The sequence below is a fragment of the Marmota monax genome, unplaced genomic scaffold (genome assembly GCF_021218885.2).
Source record: "Marmota monax isolate L192 unplaced genomic scaffold, Marmota_monax_Labrador192_F-V1.1 WCK01_AAM20220418_F8-fsc00163, whole genome shotgun sequence".
Taxonomy (NCBI): Eukaryota; Metazoa; Chordata; class Mammalia; order Rodentia; family Sciuridae; genus Marmota; species Marmota monax.
This window is the reverse complement of record NW_026693660.1, coordinates 2,625,742-2,648,566: the sequence shown is the minus strand read 5'-3', so window position 1 is coordinate 2,648,566 and position 22,825 is coordinate 2,625,742. Positions and strand designations below refer to the sequence as shown.

The 22,825-nt window shown below is 36.4% G+C and overlaps 1 protein-coding gene and 1 pseudogene across 21 annotated transcripts in view; one reads left to right on the top strand and one right to left on the bottom strand.

The window, feature by feature from the left end:
- The window catches only part of Erc1 (ELKS/RAB6-interacting/CAST family member 1), a 564,692-nt gene that overhangs the window by 43,551 nt on the left and 498,316 nt on the right, over positions 1-22,825 (bottom strand). Inside the window, exon 21 of one of the 21 annotated variants that reach the window (XR_009228273.1) lies at positions 13,242-13,386. The exons of the other annotated variants lie outside the window; for them this stretch is intronic. The gene's annotated coding sequence lies outside the window, so the exon portion shown is untranslated. The remainder of the gene's footprint in view (positions 1-13,241; positions 13,387-22,825) is intronic. 21 annotated transcript variants of the gene reach the window in all.
- On the top strand, positions 16,937-17,246 carry LOC124103292 (small nuclear ribonucleoprotein G-like; annotated as a pseudogene).

The following is a 22,825-nucleotide window of genomic DNA, read 5'->3' as shown; positions in this document are numbered from 1 at the left end:
ATAGAGTATGATACAGAAATTGGGGCATAGCTAGGCAAACCAGAGGAAAATAAATCAATTCAGCATTATTGTAATTTTTACATTTATACACACACACACACACACACACACACACACTCTTCTACAAGGATCACAGCTAAATACTAAAGTATTGCTGTAGAAGGCTCTTAGGCTTTCTAAGAGACCCCCTAATCAGCAGGCGCATGGTACCAGGTCTGCTCTGGAATTTCCTAGTTACGATAGGCATATCAACACAGCAGTCACAAAAGAGAGTGTCTCAATTAGGCAGAAGGTTTGAATTTAAACAGTTATTCACAATCACCACCAAATTCTCAAAAAGAATTGTATTTTATTTCTGAACTCTAATACACATTCACTGTAGAAAGTTTTAAAACTTTTATGTATATAAAGTTGGTACGTCCGTGACAAAAGTCATGGTTTTGATCTGTGTATGGGGTGAAGGTGGGAGTTCATAACCCACTTGAATCAAAGTGTGGAATATGATATGTCAAGAAATTTGTAATGTTTTGAACAACCCACAATAAAAAATTAAAAAAAAAAAAGTCATGGTTTTGATACCACAACCCCTAGAACTGCAAGTAATACATTCTTATCTCATTTTCTTTCTTTCTTTTTTCAGCTTGGTCTTCTCCATCTTCAGAGACACACTGACAAAAAATCACTTTTGAGATTCTTCATTGGATTTGTGCAATTTTTTTCATTCTGTGTATGTAGCTGCCAACACAAAAATGCTACATCTGGCCTGCAAGGCTGAAAGAGCTGCTATCTTAGGTCATTACCATTTTGGATTGGAAAACTGTAATAAGAAAGTGCAGCCACTTAGGAAGGGGACAATACAATAAATGGTCATAATGGAAAGGTCATATTCCTAATGAAATGTAGGACAACAGCTCACTACTACTACCATGTGTGGAGATATTGGTTGTTTAGGTCCTTCTTCTTCTTTTTTTTTTTTTAATTTGCTCTGATCAGTTATACATGACAGTAAAATGCATTTTGACACATCATACATAAATGGAGTATAACTTTTCATTCTTTTGATTGTACATGACTTTAGATCCTTATTCTTAATCAAAAAAGGGATTTTAAACTGATTTAAATGCATTTGATGCTGATATACTGGTTAAGTAAAAAAATAAGGCAGTATTTTTGCATACTGAAAATTTCAAATATAATTTAAAAACTTAAAAAGTAACAAATTGAACTTTTCTTTTCCAGGATGAAAAACTCATTCTATGCTATAGTCAAAATGTTTGTGCTTTCTTGCTCTGTCAAATGCACATATTTTAAAAACAAAAGCAAAAATTAGAGAACCTGCTACTTAAAAGTTTATGAAACTCAACTAGCACAGAACCCAAATCTATCCATTAAAACAATGACTTTGGCCTCTCTAGAACATATTGACCATGTCAGTCATGTGGAAAACTCTTATCTCTCCTTTTTCCCCTATCTAATTTGAGCAGTCCACTTAGAAACAAAACTCCGGACTCCCACAAGGTAGAACGACACTACCTAATCTCAAGAGGGAAGAAGGGTACTTGCCAAATAGAAAAGAGAATGCCTGGTGGGATCTGTAAATTAACAGTTTTTGTCCACATACAACTTCAGTGCATTGCCAAAGGAGTTCTACCAAAAATTATCAGGAATGTGATCAGGCCAATTTGCTTCTATAATTATGCCAAACTACTCTGTGTGTGTGTGTGTGTGTGTGTGTGTATTTGCACCAGGAAAAAAGAAGTTAAAAATGAATTTGTCAAGATAACCTTTGGTTATACCAAATATGCCAAAATGTCAGTATTCCCAATGTTATACTTCAAATTGCAAATTGTTAAGAAAATAAATAGAGACATTTTTGGTTTAAGTATTAAGTGCTTTGTTTGTTCTTACAAGGATCTGTTTGTATTAGATTCTCAAATAGGTTTCATAGGTCAGTATCTGATGGCATATGGAGACACAGGGATAGTGGTCTTGAAGGTGTTTACTTTAACCTCGTTCTCACTTGAGTAAGGTTAGATGACTAATGGGCTCTGGGAAGACAGATGAGTTGCTCCTGTATTGTTTGATACAGAGAGTAACCAGAGCCTACAGTATTTCAATTCTGCAATCTATTTGTCTATGAGATCTGAACATACTTTCTCAGACCAGTTGACTCTTCCATACTGTATACAATGTAGAGAATGAAAGGCCAGCTCCATCAGCCAACAAACGGCCTGCTATTCTCTTCCCACTCTCCTCTTTCTGTCAGATTTTTACTCTAAGTATAGGTTAGTTGTTGCAACACATTCAAGGAAGTCATTTTGAGAGGTACAGCATATACTCATCATAAAGACTCATCATAAAGACTGAATGAAGAGGTACTGAATATTATTTGGGATATTGATATTATTGCCCTCAAGGAACTGGCATTTTATTGTTTGGAAGATACCACTTTTTAAAGCTAACATGTATTGATTACTTACTGAATTCCTGGCAAATTACTTTTATGATTATTCTGTGGCTAGCTCACAGTCTGAATTGGCTACAAAATGTATTGCTCTTTATTTACCTGCTGAAGTCTTCAGAGGCAGGTCCAACTGCCTATATATTAATTAAGTAGTTTTAATTCCTTGCTGGATTATCATTCCACTGTTATCTCTCAATATAGAGTGCATTAAGAAAGACCTGAAAATTACTAACTTTCCAGAAATGTTATTGTTTTAATGCCATTCTTTTCCAGAGGCTCCAGCAGAGAGCTAAACTCCAAAAAAAAAAAAGGAACAAAATTCATTTATCCTGCCTCAAAGTCTTTATTCCCCCCATTACTACATTTATCTTCTTGTTCAATAACATTCTTCAGAATCAGGAAAAGGAAGGACAGTGTGTTAAGCCTCTTTGCAAAGGTTTGGAGCTACGTGTTTAGCATTTTTTAAAAAAATACAATAAAACCCTATAAATATTTTCCTTATACTGATCAGATATACTGCATATCAAATCACAATTAATAAAACAAAAATAATTCAGTTAGACATTCAGTGAATGCCTTTGTGTCATGCCAGCTTTAATTGATGAGACTATTAAAAATAACATGTAGTCCTACTCTATAAAATAACATAATTTTGTTGTTGGGTGTATATAAATATTTAAATTGTGTGAATACTTATTTTTGTTTTAACTTGAAAAAAAATTTTTTTTTTTTTTTTTTTGGTAATGGGGATTGAACCCAGGAGTGCTTTACCACTGAGTTTGTATCCCCAGTCCATCTATTCATTCATTATATTTTTTAAATTAAAAAATATTTTTAGTTGTAGATGGACACAATACGTTTATTTAATTAATTTATTTTTATGTGGTGCTGAGGATCAAACCCAGTGTCTCATATGTGCAAGGCAAGCACTATACCACTGAACTACAACCCCAGCCCTCATTCATTATTTTGAGACAGGATCTTGCTAAGTTGCTTAAGGCCTGACTAAGTTGCTGAAGCTGGCCTTGAACTTGGAATCCTCTTGTTTCAATCTCCTGAGTTGCTGGGATTACATGCGTTTGCCTCCATGTCTGGCTTAACTTGAAGTTTAATTTACTTCCAGGAATACTCAAATTGCTAAATAAATCCCTTTGCCTTGATTTGAGGTTTAGTGTGATTCAGGCTTCATAAACATGCTTATGAAATTCGACAAGTTTTTATTCTTAATGGCCTCTGAGACCCACCTCTTCGACAATTAGCTTTTCTTTATAATTAATGGATTATTTAAATGTTATTGGGGTTCATTTTGAATCCTACTAAATAAGAAAAAAATTCAGAATAACCCTTACTTTTTACTTCTTCTGCAAGAAACACATGGACAAAACATGGCTAGCATGTCCACACCTAAAATAGCAGTCAAATTTTTATTAGTAGTAAGACCCCTGCATCTAAGATGTCTTTATAAAATACAACTATATAATACCTATCAAAAAACAAACCTTGTGGGAGGCTGCCATGTCATGTGACCAGCGTTTTTCCCCTCCTGATTGGTTTGAGGCACTGTCAGTCATCCCTGATGATCTGGCTTCTTTCAAGTAGCCATAGATGGTAGCCCCTATCTTGAGGGTAGAAATAATGCAACCAAATGTGTCTTCATGCGCGGGTGTGCCTTCCTACGTCCCCAGGGATCGAGCTACGCTCACCTGTTCCTTGTGATATTACCCTTTTGTCCTGTTTGGGACAGAATGTTCCATGGAAACGCCCTTTGTGTGTCCCCTTCTCTTACTCTGCTCTTGGGTAGGGCCTTCCTAGATGTCAGTCAACCTGCTGACAGCAGACTTCATGAAGCTAGCCTCAACCCCCTGAAACCTGACCCCTTGCCTCATTTGAATGGCTTCTCCTCAATAAAAGGGGTCAGCACGGTGCTCAATCTCTCTCTTTCTAAGGACCCTTAGAGTCAGAGGAGCCATCACAGCACCCCCAAAGAAAAAGGTATTTCTGTCTCTTGTGTGGTTACATACATTTCTAACATTTCAGGAAAAATTAAAAGCTAGCCTAGCCTAGTTGAAGTTACAGACAGGAAACTCCAGAGCTCCAAATCTTAACCTCTACTTCATATCTATTTTTCATGTGTATCTGGTTGGCTCCCACAAATAAATTTTATAGAGTGTGATCATTTTACATTTATCTTCCAAAGCAAAAATAAAAATTTATGACAAAACAAACACTCCCCCAGAATATTAGTTACCTATACTATAAACATTTACTAAGTATTTAGATCATTAATTCTATATAAGCAGGACCCTTTCCTTAGCATCCTTATAGAGGACTATTACTACTACCACCTGGTTAATTAATGAAGAATGAAGTTTTGGGATCAGGGAATCACTAGGGCTTAATAATTTCGTTTCCTTTTATCTGTACATACAGGCAACAAGAGGAACTCAGTTACCATTAGGAATTTAAGCCCAAGGGTCACTTGGATCACTAAGATGAATAAATATTCAACAGAAATCTTATTACCTGCAGAAAAATATATGGTTCTAAAAGTAAAAAGTCTCTTCAAAGATTTCAGATTTTTAAAGTTTTTATGGTTTGTTAAAGTGCACTATGAAAACTGCAAAAGACTACAGATTCTGAAAAATGAAGAAATGTAGGACTCATAACAAGTGACCATTTCCTCTTAGTTTTACAGCTCAGAAAGGTGTTGCCAATTTTCCTTTAAGGAAAAAACAAAAAACAAAATGAAACAAAATAAGACATTCTCTATTTCTTGACCCAGATATATAGAGAAAAAATTCTGTCCCCAAAATTTTAAGGAGATAGGAAGCAGGGTTTAGAAAAAAATGAATCTTATCCACAGTACATGTAAGAAGACAAGAATTGGTGTCAACATACTTTATATACAATCAGAAATATGAAAAATTGTGCTGTATATGTGTAATAAGAATTGTAATGCATTCTGTTGTCATTTATTTTTTTAAAAATTCAATAAAAAAAGAATTGTAATGCATTCAGCTGTCATTTATTTTTAAAAAAATCAATTAAAAAATGAATATTGCATTCTACACCCTAGAGCTGTTAATTTCACTCTATTCAATTTTTACTCTAGTTAAATATATCCAACCTTATACATTATAGTAAATGTTACCCACATTAAAACTAAAGATGTGCTTAGAGCAGAATGCTGGGGGGCAAGCCTAGTAGTGGGGGAAGGAAATTTGCTGAGCACATTTATATCATCTACTCAGATTTGTAGAGGATGTTAAGGCTGTAGGTAATCTGAAAAACTTGCTTTAATATATTGAAACTTGTAACAAATGAAAATAAAATCATTCACCAACAGGTAGGCTAACACATGTACAGATGAAGATGGCGCAGATAAATGGGACATTAAGTGGAGAGAATGCCCCATGAGGCACAGTAGCTGCTATAAGCTAACCAAGCAAGGGCACACACAGTATGTGCTCTGAAGGGATGGCCAGATGAGAAATGAGTAAGAAAACAAAAAACTAAGAAATCTAGAAAATCCTCCATTCTGCTGTATTCAGAAATAGCAGGAGTAGAAATGTGTTCCAAATTCTTCTTCCTTGCTGTTAAAAGTTAATAAAGATGAGGAAACATCTTCAGTTCAGTTCTTGGCTTGCAGCTTTCTCTCCACCATAAATCACTTATTGTGTTTTAGTGAAAAATGGATGGAGGAGTTAAAATATTAGCATGTATATATGTTCTATAAAGTTGTCCCTGCTGTAAAGTTCCAGGGCTATATGCTGATGAATGAAAAATGAGGGGGAAAAAATCTAAGCATGGGGAAAAAATAAGGCAAATGAGAAAAAGAGCCTCACTTTTTTTTTTTTTTAATCAGGCAAGCCAAGTGAAGACTGATGCTGGGCTTAAAAGGGAAAATGAGGTAGGCAGTTAGCCACAGGCACTATAAGTGGTTTTTAGTTCCTTCATGCCTGTGCATACATTCAAGTGCCTAGACTGGTAACTTGTGTTCCATTTTGACCCTTTGAGGTTTTGTGCTCAATGCACCCATTATAATTATTTGCTGCAGTTGAGCACAACAGCACTTCTTGGTGTTATTATACACGGGTGGTAGACAGATGGATCTGAGACGCTGCAACATGCTTGTTGCCTGCTGAGAAAAGCACACTAACAACCTTATCACAACATTTCATTTTCTTCCTTCTCTAATGTACAAATGCATTTGGAGTGGAGGGAATATGCAAGTGAAGTTGCTCAGAGTAAACAAAAGGAATCTCCCTACCTTGACAGTATCTCAGTAAACAAGTATGCAATATAACAGGATGTGAATCTAGATTATGAAGAATACATCTATTGGTTCCTTCTCATAGTCTATAGGACTACAAAGAACAGCCAAGTATGATTATCTATAAACTATGAGATTTGATAGTTTATTTGTACAAAGCCTCCCAAACAGAGGTGAGTCTCTGGAGGACACTCATTTCTATGAATATCACTTATTTCATGGTAAGGTTAAGGGTGTGCATATGTGCATTCATGTGTACACACAGGAGTTGGAAGAGTAGACAGAGACAGTTTGCCATTAGTCATGTTATTATTTCAATGCTAGCATCAAATAAAAAAATAGACTATGCAGATATTTAGAAGTTTACTGCTGAATGCTTGTAGGCTGTGGCCACTGTGGATATCACTCTGTGTCTGAAGCCTTTGGCAGACAAGGCTCCTCATTTAACAGTGCTTAACAAGAACTTAGCCAAAGAGGGTATTGTGGAAGGGGAAAAGAGTTTAGTTACCACCTGGAATCCAGGGGATGATATAAATGTATCTGTAGTTGTATATAAATATCAGAAATAAGGATTTTTCTTTTTGGAGCAAGACAAATTACATACAAGAATTTCATCAGTTAATACTAAAGTTGAACAAAGCCAGGAATGAACTGTGATGTGTCAGAAATGTTTGTGGTTTGGTGTTTAAGATGCCTATGTGTATGCTTGAATTGGCAAGAGGGTGTGAGACAAGATGAGAAAAAAGATCGGAGCAAAATGGACCCCAGCCAGTATGTTAGGTTTCAGTGCCACAAGAACTCTGCATATCTGAGAGGATGAGGAGATGTTCTTAATATTATGAGACAGCACTTCCAGGACTGAAACCAGTCCCAGGACAGGAGGCACAAAAGGTGTCTCTCTAATTTCTTCCTCTCATTACCATTAACTGAAATGAAGTGAGACAGAAGCTAATTCCAGGAAAGCCACGGTACACCCCTCCCACTTCCAATCCAGTAGTTTTGCTTTGTTTCAACGTACTATTATTCTCTAACTTTCCCCTGATAATTCATCTCTCTCCTTCTGCCCTGCTCACAGAGGAATCTTTATTTCTACGCCATGATAGATTCCCCCCTCCGCACCCCGCCACCAAAAAAAAAAATCCCATACATCTGAGAAGCTAAGAGGGATCTTGGCTGCCCTGACAGAGTTGTCCTTTCTGGATTTACGTCTGCTGCAGTCAATCAGGAAATCATATTTAAAGAGCAAATACTTTCTGAAAATTTTATATGCCGTGAACAAATCCCATGGATTAACGATTTCCAGACATCACCCCTTTCACCTTGGTAGTAATCCAGTCTTGGGGTGGAAAAAAAGATTTGGGAAAAACAAGAATTAGAAAGACTCTTCTCTATCAACTTTCTTTATTTGAGAATGAATCTTTCATGCAGTCACTCAATTGATCTCTCTTAAAATGTTTAAATTGTTTAGCATAACACAAATACTGATGGACACTACCATTTCAAGTTACTAGTCTTTGATACTTTAAAAATTCATTATTTGAGCATATGTCAAAAGAAGCTCAGAAGACTAAACACCAGAAATCCTACAAATTTTGGCTAATGTTATGTATTTTAAAGTGAACAGCCAGGGAAATCAAGATTAAATAACCTAGAATATGATCATCCTTATTATTTTCAGCCAAGGGTACCCTTGTCCTGTTATACATGGTCCCCCCTTTTGGAAGAAGAGCCCATGTGCCCTGATTCTCTCTACCCCAAATACAGGCTCTCTAAGTGTTGACTGAAGATCAGTTCTGAAGTGCAATGGCAAGAGTGGTATGGTTTATTGAAATGTGTGAGACAGAATGGGCCAAAAGAAGAAACTCCACCAAATGACAGAGTTCACAGATCCTCAGAGGGAAAGGGCAGCATAACAGCAAATGAAAAAATGGGGAATAGGCAGGCTATGTGGAAGAGTTCAAAGAACCAGAAATGGGGAAGTACCCAGACTGAAGTGTGTGCAGCTACGATCAAACAGAGTAACAAAGAGAAAACTAGGTTCCTAGTTTAGGAGTAAAGTGACTTGATACTAAAAAAGAAAAAGAAACAGAAACATCTTAAGTTTGTATAAAATCTTAAAGGGCAGAGACCAAGTTTTTGTACGGAGTAACTAATATATTATGAGTGTTTACAAAATAGGAAATAGAATGAAAGAATAAACTAAACATCAACTCTAGAGGTCAAAGAAAGGGACTAGAGAATGCAGGAACAACTTTATCCCACCATGTTAAGCTCTCTTGCTACAGTAGCAGCTTTTTCCTGATTTTCCTCCCAAGAAGTATACTTTTGCATCAAAGACTAACTGGAGGACTTGTTGTCTGCCTGTTCTAAGCAATCTGCCCAAATATATGTAACATAATTCTGAGGGACTCTTCATTCAATTGCCTCCTAGGCTTCAGCAGCTATAATCTTGCTACCGCTGACAGGAAATAACCATTTTTTAGGTTATCCACCAGAAGCAAAGCCTCTGCCCTCTTGCTCATTTAAGTAGTAAGAGATCATGCCACTGGGTCTCATAAACTTGTCATTTGTCTATCTAATGAACCATCCACACCTCATATCCTAGATATGCAGCATATCAAAGAATATTGTAAAGCCATTTTGAGGTTGATACCTTCTGAGTTTGGTGCTGTACATTTGATGTATCTGAAGTTTCCAGCATCTCTTGATTTCCATAACATGTTCTGTCTCAATGATCATATACTTCTGTACACAAGAACAAAGCATCAGATTTATGTGTTATTTAAAACACACATGTGTGTGCGCACACACACAGGAATGTGGCCTGATTTGTTAGCATCAGGCTCTCCTGAGCTGGAACTCTTGCATCCTGGCATCTCTTGGAATAATGACAACATGCACCATCTAAGAAGGCACAGCTGATTGTCTGGCTCCTTGTCCTTTCCTGCTCTCATGTCAGTCACTTCTTTCATAAAATTCTGTTTTAGCCTGGAGTTAAATTAACTTAGGTGATGCTTTGTGCCTTATGATCTTGACAAAGAACTACTTCTATTTGAATATTCCTCTGGAAACAGCTGCTGTGGTGTTTCAGTACCTTATAGTCCTATATTTAATACATTTAATGTAGTCTCCATTCTTTAGAGCCAGGGAAGGCTGTGTGGGTGCTGTGAATATGGCCAGAAACATGACCCATTCAAACACCAGCTAGAAGCATGCAAACCCTTGGCTGGTGACATCATGTTAATCACTGGGTACCCAGTTTCAGACACTGTGGTTAAATTTTTTTTCTTTTTTTTTTTTTTAACCCAGAGGCTGCCCTTAACCAGAGAAAGATCTGTATCCCTTATGTTGTATGCTATGAAATCTTATGCACTCTGTGAAGCAGTACAGAACTCTTGAGGAACATAGTGCAGTGGTTAAAAGCACAGGCTCTGGAGACAGACTGTCTGGCTTGATTCTAGGGTCTATTAAAATCTAGCTAGGAGACCTAGAACAAGATGCTCTGGTAACATGTACCTTAAAGAGTTGTCATAACCAAATGCCTGTTATAGAGAAAGCTTCTTTAACAATCATTGTTCTTTTCATGCATCTGTTTCACCATCTTTAAAATGGGTATAAAAATGCCTAAGCTTGTGAAGACTTGATTACATGCAATAACTCTACCTGTTATGCTGACCCTCAGGACATTTTAACCTCACTGTTTGTGTGTGGCCTCACCAAGTAAGGTATGTGAAGTGTTGAACACAAAGAATTAGAGAATACAAGAGACCAGGAGTTGGTAAATCACAATCCATGGGCCAAAGCCTATTTTTGTATAGTCCATGAACTAGAAAGGGCTTTTACATTTTGAAGTGGCTGAAAGAAAAAAGAATTATATTTTGTGATATACAGAAATTACATGAAAATAAAATTTCGGTGTTTATATAAAATGTTATTAGATCATAGCCATGCTCATGTGTTTACCTCTTGTCTATGGCTGTTTTCATACTATAACAAAGGAGCTGAATATATTGCCAGAGAGTGAAATGTTAGTGAAGCATAAAACATTTACTATCTGGACCTTTAAAACTTTTTTGCTAATCCCTGCAACAGACCAATCCCTGCAACAGACCAATCCCTGCAACAGACCAATCCCTGCAACAGACCGATCCCAGACAACAATCAGAAATTGTAATTTTAAAGAGGAAATTCTTAAAAGAATATTACTGATATCAATAATATTAACACAAACTAAAACATTAGTTAAATGGAAGTTTAGGTTTGGCAAAAGGCATTGAAAGAAAATTAATAGTTGTAAAAAGATATAATTAATAAAATCTCATGGACAGGAAAATTTTGTCAGTGTTAGGGAATCATTGCCTGATGATTCCCAATGATTCCCACCTTGACCAATTACAGAATATGCAGGCTTTGTTTCATTGCTTTTACCTAAATAGTTACTGTGTGCAAGTTAACTTTCTGAACTGTAACTGGGTTTTTAGTTTGCTCTATTTCCTTCTTTCCTTCCTCTCCCTTTCCCGTCTTTCTTTTTGCAGTATTAGGCATTGCATCTGGGGGCAGTTTAACCCTGAGCTATGCCCCAGCCCTGTTTTTATTTTTTATTTTGAGACAGAGTCTTGCCAAGTTGTCCTAGGCTTATGATCCTCCTGCCTCTGCCTCTCAAGCTACTGAGATTATAGGTGTGTACCACTCCAGCTATTCTCTAAATCACGAAAAACTAAAAACAATTTGGGACATTCTTTGAAGAATCATATCTTCTTGATAATGAATATACTCCCACTTCTCACATGCTTCCTTCATTGCACCCACTCAGCCCTTAGCATCATTCTCCAGGATAATGCAGGATGCTCATAACTGTTCTTCCTGTTTCTAGCATTTCCCCTTCTGTCCTTCCTCTACAGACTGAGGAGGCAGTCCACTGGCTGCTGAATGCACTAGACTTAGAGCTTATTTCTTCCTCTCTGACATCCTATGATGATTTAAACATAAGCCTACAGATTATTTCACATTCCTCCCTTCAAAAAGTGGCACATAAGCTCCTCTGCTCCATTAAATGTGGGACAGTTTTAGTGACTCACTTCTAAGGTATAGAGCATAGTAGAAGTAACTTTTGATTCTCTTGTCATAAGAGGCAGTGTAGCTTTCTCCTTGCTCTGATCTCTTGGGTCACTCATTTTGGGTCACGGTATCATAAAGACACTCTAGCAACCCTATGGAGAATTTCACATGGGGAGGAACTGAAGGTTCTTGCTAAAACCCAGAATGAATTACGAGTAAACTAAGCATCTTGGAATTGAATGCTTCCCCAGTCAAAGTTTTGGATAAATTCAGTATGAAATGACATCTTGACTACAACCCCAGGAGAGACCTATGGACCCAGTCAAGCTGCTCCTGAATTCTTGATCTATAGAAACCACTGAGATAATAAATGTTTAGTATTGTTTTATGTTGCCAAGTTTTGGTGTAATGTTATGTGGCAATGGATAATTATTATATATCTTAAGCGTTATCTATAGTGAACTACCAGGAGTACAGTCAAATTTGTTATGCTGTTTGTGTTTCTATGTTCTTGTCAAAAGTTTTATCTGCCTGGCAAATCCCTAATGCTCCAAGAGTCAGCTCAAGTGACATCTTCCCTGTGAGTCTTTGAGTCTTAAAGTCTTATGGCTTTTCCCATTGCATCTTAAACAAATTTCTCTGCCGAAGAAAATTTGTTATTTGGCATTTGCTTCATGGTCTTTAAATTTTTTTCCCCCAGGTATGTGGTGCAGTGGAGGCATATGGAAGATAGCTAATAAATATTTTTGAATTAATTTTGTTTTCTCATTTCAGTCAGTTTTAAAGCCAAATAATAAAAGCTCTAAAGCACATTTATGGAATTAGTCTATGTGAACTTAAGGACCCAGATGTAAATAATATGGGAGTGTGGAGAATGTGTTTTTCAGTTTGTGAAAACATGAAGTCAGGGACATCCTGGATCAATTTCTGGAAGATTTAACAATTTGAATACTAGATTTTAAAATAATGATACACTAACAAAACAACAATATGACCAAATTTAAGATGTTTTCATTTGACATCCAGGGTGCCAAAAGCAAAATCTGAGTAACTTATTTCATATTCACATGAAAAGGAACCCAGAAAACTAAGACCTTTCTGTGCTTGCCAAATCCCTCCTCATGTAAAAATTTTGTGATTTGAGTCTTAAAATTTAGGAAGGAACAGTGTTATATATATGTTCAGTGTGTGTGCATACATACACACACACACACACACACACACACACACATGTTCTGTTTGACTCTTTTGATGAAGTGAAATGAAGTTTTCCTAACAAGTGTTTTGCCTTAAAAATCTGAATTTTCACCAAAAAGAACAAGCCATCTGTTTTGAATATTTTATAGACTAAGCCTCTATTTGTGCATTGCTTTGATCTGCTGGCATTATGGGAAGCCAGTGATACAGTCCAGCTATACCTCAATCAACTGTGCTCATTTAATTTACCCCAGAAATGCTGACTCCCAGACCCAGCTGGAAACTTTAGCCTCTTCATTCTAGCATCAGGAAGAAGGAAGACACATCAAGGGAGAACAGCTCTTTTGTTTTGGTTGATGATGCAGTTTTGTGTCCAAGAAAATATTCCTTTAACCTAAAACAGATAGTAATCCTAAAGTCAGACTGTACAGAAAATAAATTAGTGGGTAGTCGAGGACAAGTTAATGAAAGTAGTACCACAAAATTCCACTATAACAAGGCTATTGTTTTATAGATAGGCAGATAAAATGGGAGTCAAAGCATCACTATAAAATAAAAATGTGGTATGATAGTTGTTAGGCCTGTCTTCCAAAGATGGTATTAAAAAGGGGTCCCGCCATATGTTAACTGAGGGGGCTAGTTAATGAACTTAATGATATAATGTTCTAGAAGGCGCAGCTGACTGAATATTGACTGGTGTCAGATTACAGGATAACTTGTTAAGGTGCAGGGAAAAACTAAACCATTAAAAATAGCTATTACTACTATATAAACATGTGAATAAAATACATGTGACTTTTCCTCAGGGTAAACTCTAACTTTTTAAAAAAAACTTTAGGACTGGGGCTGTAACTAAGTGGTAGAGTACTTGCTAACATGTTCAAGGTGGTCCATTCCCTAGCACCACAAATAAAACAAACAACCCCCCCCCCCGAATTTTAAAATATTTTGGTGATATTAGAGATCATCAAACTCTAGATGTTGCACATGGGAGACAAATGCTCTACCAGGAGCAACATTCTCAATCCTCACTGATATTTTTGTTCAATAAGTACTTGTGAGCTTTACAAGGGGCCCCACATTTTCAGATGACTGTGGAAAAACAAGATGTGAAGAATTTTATTTTGCACAAAGTGCAGGAATATTTGGTTGTCCAAGAACAATGTCCAAATTACAAATAATAAATATCATAAACAGGAGGAGACAGCTCTTTCTCACTAGTCAAATCCTCATAATTGTTAAGATACAAACCCATGTATCTGAGAGCATATGTTTCAGAGATGCTTAAAAAACTCTTTAATTTTCAGTCTAAGAAATAAATCAAGTGAGTCACAGGACAATGTCACCTTAAATCACCCAACAGAAACCACAAAAATGCAGGATGTACCTGTGAAACATTATAAATGCTATCTTAAAAAATACTGAATGGGGCTGTGGGTAAATCTCAGCAGTAAAGTGTATGTTTAGTATTGCAAAACAATGACAACAACAAATGTTTTGAACAACCAATAAAAAAAAAATTCATGTCAATTTATCTAATGCAATTCAACATAACTAATGTCATTGATTTGAAAATATCTTAGAATTTGCTTTCTTATCTTTGAGTTAGTTTTACTAGTTATTAATTATTAATTTGATTAAAAATTGATGTAATTTTTTAATAAAATAATTGTCCACTGATTTCAAAACTATGAGAATAAATTTTGGTTGTTTAAAAAAAAAAAAAAAAGAGAAAAATTCGGCTGGGGATATGGCTCAAGCAGTAGCGCTCTCGCCTGGCATGCGTGGGGCGCTAGGTTCAATCCTCAGCACCACATAAAAATAAAATAAAGATGTTGTGTTCACCAAAAACTAAAAAATAAATGTTAAAAAAAATTCTCTCTCTCTCTCTCTCTCTCTTAAAAAAAGAAAGAAAGAAAGAAAAAAATTCCCCATGCAAAATTACTTACAACTTCATGGGGCCTAACAGGTCTTTGTTTTTGACCTTGAAGTTCATGTAGTCATCAAGCCTGGCAAGAATTACTTAAAACCAGAATTGAGGTAGATTGTAGCTTTTTTTTTTTTCTTCCCTCTTGCTTCTTAGTATTGCTGAAAATTATCCTCATGTCATAAAACTCCAAAAGAAAAAAATTCACTTGTCACCATGAGGTGCTTCTTAAGAGATAATTAGGTTGGACTCAATGTCTGGCTAATGTTATCATGCCTCTGGTAACTGGAGGATAGCTGTAGTGTTGTTCTGACAGTGAGCTCGATAGTGACCCAATCAGTGGCTCAGAAAAGATTACTATCTTTTATGATTATCTTTTATTTAGAAAAAAATAATTACTAGGAATGTTGGTTTTGTATACAATTAGAAGAATGTTATAACAGGACATAAAAAAAATCTATAAACTAAACAGTGGCAGCAATGGATTTCATGGATATCTTAGGGTTGTATCACCACCACTACTAATATTGTCCTCATTGTCATTTGACTAAGCCACTTCCTGTTTGCCACCCAAAGGGCCATGAGCCCTGAATACATTATTACCTTCACAGTAACCTTTGATGTAGGCTTTATTATTATCATTTAGCCAATTAGCCAATGAGGAAACTGATGCTTAACGAAGAGGCTCTGTAGGCTGGAGTTGTAGCTCAGCAGTAGAGCACTTGCTTAGCATGTGTGAGATACTAGGTTCGATTCTCAGCACTGCATATAATAAATGAATAAAATAAAGGTCCATCAACAACTAAAAAAAATTTTTTAAAAAAGGAAGAGGTTCCGTGATTTGTGGGAAGTTGCATAGATACAGAGCTAGATTCAAAGTAGGTCTATAGGGAAGCATACTCCTTAAAAATAAAATAAAATACATGTGACTAAAGGCCAAAAAAAGGCCATAAAAATAATATAAGTGCCTGTAAGGGAAACTAAAAGAAGTATATATATTTTTTGAGTTTCATAGGTGAGATATAACATTATACTAAAAAGAGGAAAAACTTGAGAATTCATCATTGTATATATCCAGATTATGACAATATCATATAAAAAACAGTAACAATTCACTAAAAATGTTAACTGAGATTGAATCAAGATGATGGCATTTTTTTTTCTTTTCTATTTTACAAGTGAAGTGGTTGGTGTTGGCTAACTTCAATCCAACTTCCTTATATGGAAGTTTTGATAGGCAGCAAGACACTGAGTTCTCACATAAAAAAAAAGTCCCCACAGAATTTGCAGACAGAGTTTGTGTCTGTCATTTCTGTCAGAGAGGGGGGATGATAAATTTAGGAGATAGGGTGAGGCTATTCCTTTCCTGTTATTGTAATGAAAAAATAGAACTGGGTGTACCATTCTCTCAGTGATCTCCCAGTTATGGGAGACTCTGGCTAGAATTTAAGAGAAAAGGTGGGTGACTATTTGCAGATGATATGATTCTATATTTTAGAAGATCCAAAAAATGTCACAAAGAGACTGTGAAAACTAATGAATTCAGCAAAGTAGCAGGTTACAAAATCAACATACAAAAATCAATAGCTTTCTTACATACCAACAATGAATCTTCTGAAAAAAAATCAGGAAAACAAGTCCATTCAAAATAGCCTCAAAAATAACAAAAACAAACAAACAAAAAAACCTAAGAATAAATCTAACTAAGGAAGGTGAAAGACCTCTACAATGAAAATGATAGGATACTGAAGAAAGAGATTGAAGAAGATCTCAGAAGATGAAAAGACCTCCCATGTTCATGGATAGGCAGAATCAATATTGGTAAAATGGCCACACTATCAAAAGTAATATATAGATTCAGTGAAATCGCCATCAAAATAACAACAACATTCATCACAGAACTAGAAAAAAAATTCCTAAAGTTAATTTGAAGAAAAAAAGAATATAGCCGAAGCAATTCTAGTGCAATTCTAAGCCAAAAAAGTGAGGTATCATAATACATGACTTCAAATTACACTACAGAACTATAGCAACAAAAATTGCAGGATAAAGAAGGCTGCTAATTCTGTTTCAAAGCATCTCTGAGCCTGCCAAGTAGAAAACATGAGCAAAGCTCACCCTCCTGAGCTGAAAGAATTTATGGACAAGAAGTTATCATTGAAATTAAATGGTAGCAGACAAGTCCAAGGAATATTGCAGGAATTTACCCCTTTATGAATCTTATGATAGATGAATGTGAGAAGATGGGAACTAGTGGGCAATAGAACAATATTGGAAGGGTGGTAATAGCAGGAAATAGTATCATCATGTTAGAAGCCTTTGAATAAGTATAAATAATGGTTGTTCAGCAGAGAAATCTGTGTCCCTTCTCCAGAGAACCTGTTTAACTATGACATAAAAATTGGGTCATGTACATTTTTATATTAAAACTTTTTCTTAAATAAACTTTTTAATAGCAAAACAAAACAAACCAAAACGCTGCAGCATAGTGGTATAAAAACAGACACATAGGCCAGTGATACAGAATAGAAGACACAGAGACAAATCCATTCATCTACAATCATCTGATCCTTGAAAAAGGTGCCAAAAATATATTAGAGAACAGATATCCTTTTTAATAAATGATGCTTGAAAATCTGGTTATCCATATGTAGAAGAATAAAACTAGAACCTTATCTCTCATGCTGCACAAAAATCAAAATGGACCAAAGACCTAGGAATTTGACCAGAAACTATGCAACTCCTAAAATAAAATGTAGGATCAACACTCCAGCATAGAGGTATAAGCAAAAACTTTCTCAATTCAGGAAATAAAGCCGAGAGTTAATAAATGAAATGGTGTCAAATTAAAAAGCTCCTGAACAGCAAAAGAAACAATCAAGAATGTAAAGAGAGAAAATACAGAAGGAGGAAAAATCCTTGCTAGCTACTCTTCTGACAGAGAATTTATATTGAGAATATTAAAAAAAACCCCTCAAAAACCCAATTAATAAATGGGCAAATGAATTAAACAGATACTTTTGAAAAGAAGAAATACAAATGGCCATCAAATACATTAAAAAAAGTTCCAACATCATTAGCAGTTAAGGAAATGCAAATCAAAACTAACTTGAGACCCAGAGTTTGAGGAGGCTGAAGCAGGAGAACTGCAAGTTTGACACCAGCAACTTAGCAAGTCCCTGTCTCAAAATAAAAAATAAAAAGTCAATCAGGCGGTATAGCGATACCAGACTTCAAACTATACTACAGAGCAATAGTAACAAAAACAGCATGGTACTGGTACCAAAACAGGCGGGTGGACCAATGGTACAGAATAGAGGACACAGAAACCAATCCACAAAACTACAACTATCTTATATTTGATAAAGGGGCTAAAAGCATGCAATGGAGGAAGGATAGCATCTTCAACAAATGGTGCTGGGAAAACTGGAAATCCATATGCAACAAAATGAAACTGAATCCCTTTCTCTCGCCATGCACAAAAGTGAATTCAAAATGGATCAAGGAGCTTGATATCAAATCAGAGACACGCCGTCTGATAGAAGAAAAAGTTGGCTACGATCTACATACTGTGGGGTCGGGCTCCAAATTCCTCAACAGGACACCCATAGCACAAAAGTTAATAACTAGAATCAACAAATGGGACTTACTCAAACTAAAAAGTTTTTTCTCAGCAAAAGAAACAATAAGAGAGGTAAATAGGGAGCCTACATCCTGGGAACAAATCTTTACTCCTCACACTTCAGATAGAGCCCTAATATCCAGAGTATACAAAGAACTCAAAAAATTAGACAATAAGATAACAAATAACCCAATCAACAAATGGGCCAAGGACCTGAACAGACACTTCTCAGAGGAGGACATACAATCAATCAACAAGTACATGAAAAAATGCTCACCATCTCTAGCAGTCAGAGAAATGCAAATCAAAACCACCCTAAGATACCATCTCACTCCAGTAAGATTGGCAGCCATTATGAAGTCAAACAACAACAAGTGCTGGCGAGGATGTGGGGAAAAGGGTACACTTGTACATTGCTGGTGGGACTGCAAATTGGTGCAGCCAACTTGGAAAGCAATATGGAGATTTCTTGGAAAGCTGGGAATGGAACCACCATTTGACCCAGCTATTCCCCTTCTCGGTCTATTCCCTAAAGACCTAAAAAGAGCATGCTACAGGGACACTGCTACATCGATGTTCATAGCAGCACAATTCACAATAGCAAGACTGTGGAACCAACCTAGATGCCCTTCAAAGGAAAGGGAGAGAGAAGGGAAATTGCATGGAAATGGAAGGAGACCCTCAGGGTTATATAAAATTACATACAAGAGGAAGTGAGGGGAAAGGGAAAAATAATACAAGGGTGAGAAATGAATGACAGTAGAGGGGGTAGAGAGAGAAGAGGGGAGGGGAGGGGAGGGGGGATAGTAGAGGATAGGAAAGGCAGCAGAATACAACAGACACTAGTATGGCAATATGTAAATCAATGGATGTGTAACTGATGTGATTCTGCAATCTGTATATGGGGTAAAAATGGGAGTTCATAACCCACTTGAATCAAAGTGTGAAATATGATATATCAAGAACTATGTAATGTTTTGAACAACCAACAATAAAAAATAAAAAATAATAAATACAATTAAATAAAAAAAAAAAAGTCGTGGGAATATGGCTCACTGTAAAACACCCTTGGGTTAAATCCTCAGTACCAAAACCAAAACAACAACAAAAAACACACACACAAAGAAAAAACAAAAAGTTACACTGAGATTTCATCTCTTACTAGTTAGAATGGCAGTCATTAAGAATACAAACAATAGGGCTGGGGATGTGGCTCAAGCGGTAGCAAGCTCACCTGGCGTGGGTGTGGCCTGGGTTCCATCTTCAGCACCACATACAAACAAAGATGTTGTGTCCGCCAAAAACTAGAAAATAACTATTAAAAAATTCTCTCTCTCTCTCTCTTTTTTTAAAAAAAAGAATACAAACAATAATAATTGCTAGAGAAGATGTGGAAAAAAGGAACACTTTTACACTCTTGGTGGGACTGTAAATTAGTACAACCACTATGAAAATCAGTATGGAGGCTCCTTAAAAGACTAGACATGGAACCATCATATGACCCAGCTATACCACTTCTCAGTATTTACCCTGAAGAATTAAAGTCATCTTAGTAGAAGGATACATGCATACCTATGTTTATAGCAGCACAATTCACAAGAGCCAAACTATGGAAATATGTCACTTTGCATGGGTTACCCATGTTGCATCTTTGGGGGCCCTACATGTCCTAGTGGCCTTTAAAAGGAACACAGAAACAGCTACATTGAAGGAATCCTCACAGATATTTATATAGCAGAAAAACATTTTATAGGAAAAAAATGGAAGAAAGAATCTGGCCTAGTCCCAAACTATTCTGAATTATGAAGAAAAAAAAAAAAAGAATGGTAAATTGAATTTAGAGATACAAAGGTAGACAGAACATGATGAGAAAAAAATTGAGCCAAAAATACTCTGGTGAGATTATAATTAAAAAAATAAAACAGCATTCCATTCCTATTATAATGTTGAGAAAGCTTTCAAATCTGAACTAGTGTGTATTATTAGAGCTTACTCTATCAACTATTGTAGTTCAAAAAATGTGGAGTATCATATAGTCTAAATTTGGCAACTGCTATAGGCTAGAACAAAGATCATAGAATTCTAGAAATTTCTGCAAGTTGTTAAGTATTTGAGTTCTAGAGAATGTTGATGTTTAGGAAGAGATCAACTCTAAAGATACAGAAATTTGGTGTCTTCTGCCAATGTTCCCACACCTTGCTCCTATCAATATTTCTATGACTTCTTTATAAAGAATGTTTTAAAAACAAAGATTTTTTTGCATTAGACTTTGGAAAGTATGCAAAATCTATAGAGAAGTGACTGCTGGCTATATGCAGTTCAGCAAATAGCACCTACAAGCTGTACAGAAAAATATGGATTTACAAACTACTCTCATATTCATTACATAAATGCCTCAAGAAAAGTATGTTAGTTATTATCAAACCCATTTTAGAGATGAATAAACTGAGGCTCCAAAAGATTAATGAATTACTTGAAGTCTCTTTTATTCAATGCTTATTTATCTAGTTGTAGTTAAACACAATATCTTTATTTATTTATTTTTATGTGGTGCTGGGGATCGAACCTAGGGCCTTGCCCGTGCTAGGCGAGTGCTCTATCGCTGAGCCATAACCTGACCTCAATGCTTTTTCTATTATAGTAAATAAGCATCTACATTTTTTCTTGGGTAATTCATGTTAAACAGGACAATGGACACGTGTAAACCTTAAAGAATCTAATAGCTCTATGTATTAGGTCTACAAAAATGATAGTTTATCTTAATATTATGTCTGTCAGAGAGAAACAACTTTGACATCTGAAAGGCTGGGATAAAGCTCTGTACAGGTCACGTAAACTGATCAACTCTGCTTCACAGTCACTCTGGAAAGCCAAAACCACATCAAGGAGAAATGATATGCAGTAGAACTCTGTCCACTGAGGGACAACAATTTTTGTAACCAATTCCTTCTCTGTTTTATTCTTTGCTACAAGGTAAGGCTGAACAGGTACAGATCACTAGAACATCCTCTTAGCTCAGTCAGAGATTCAGGAATTTGGGCTGGTGAGAATGTTGGCATAGAAAGTTCGTTCCTTTTTTCTGTTTATCAAGGGCTTCTGTAAATTTGGCAGTAAAGAGAGGGAAACAGAAAGTTTCCATCTACTGTAGCAAGAAAATATCACTGTCCCCATAAGAAATGTGGCTACATCATCAACTAAAAAGTGCTCTTACTGTGAGCCACCAACACATGACAGCACAAATGCCTTACCACAACTCTGCATATGTTGTGGTTTAGATGTGTCCCCCAAAAGCTCAAGTGTGAGACAATGCAAGAAAGTTTAGAGGTAAAATGATTGGGTTGTGAGAGTCTTCACCTAATCAGTATGTTAATCCCCTGGTAGAGATTAAATGTAGGCAGGCAGGGTGTGGCTGGAGGAGGTGGGTCATGGGGGACATGTTTTTGGGGTACATATTTTGCCTGCGGCAAGGAGTCTCTTTCCGCTTTCTGGTACTATACCCTGAGCCGCATTCCGCTGCTTCACTCTTCTGCCATGTCGTGCTGCCTCACCTCAGATCCTGAAGAATGGAGTTGGCCATCTATGGATTAAGACCTCTGAAACTGTGAGCCCCTAAATAACCTTTTTCTCCTCTGATTGTTCTTGTCAGGTCCTTTGGTCACAGTGGCAAAACAACTGATTAAAACAGAATACGGATCATTGCTGTGACTAACCTAACCATGTGGTTCAGACACTTTTGGAATTTTGACAAGTTTAGAGATGCAAGTTGGAAAAGCTTTACAATGTTTTAAGTGGAACTTAATGGGCAACGCTGGTGGGAGCTCAGAAGAATAGACTGCTGACAGGACTACGGACAGCAAAGATAGGATTCATGATGTTTCAGAGGAAAAGGAAGACCCTACTGGAAACTGGAGTAGAGGTCTTTCATGTTACATTTTGGCTAAGAAGTTATCTGCAATTTTCCTGTGTCCTGAGACTTTCTGTGAATCTAAATTTAAAGAGGATATACTTCTTAATTTGGTAGAAGAAATTTCTAGGCAGCATAGTATTCAGGTGGTGGCATGGATATTGCTGGTGGCTTTTAGCCAAGTTTATTGTGCTAATCAGAAGAGGAAAGCAAACCAGAAAGATCTCGAAAACTTGGGAGTTTTGCCAGAAGAGTGAGTAAAACTGGGGCTAGACAACAGGAAAGATGGCTTGAGGGCAATTCAATAATAGGCAAGACTGCACCCATCTCAGGCTCAAGGGTATAAAAGTAAAAATTTCTTTGAGCATAGACTAGTGGGG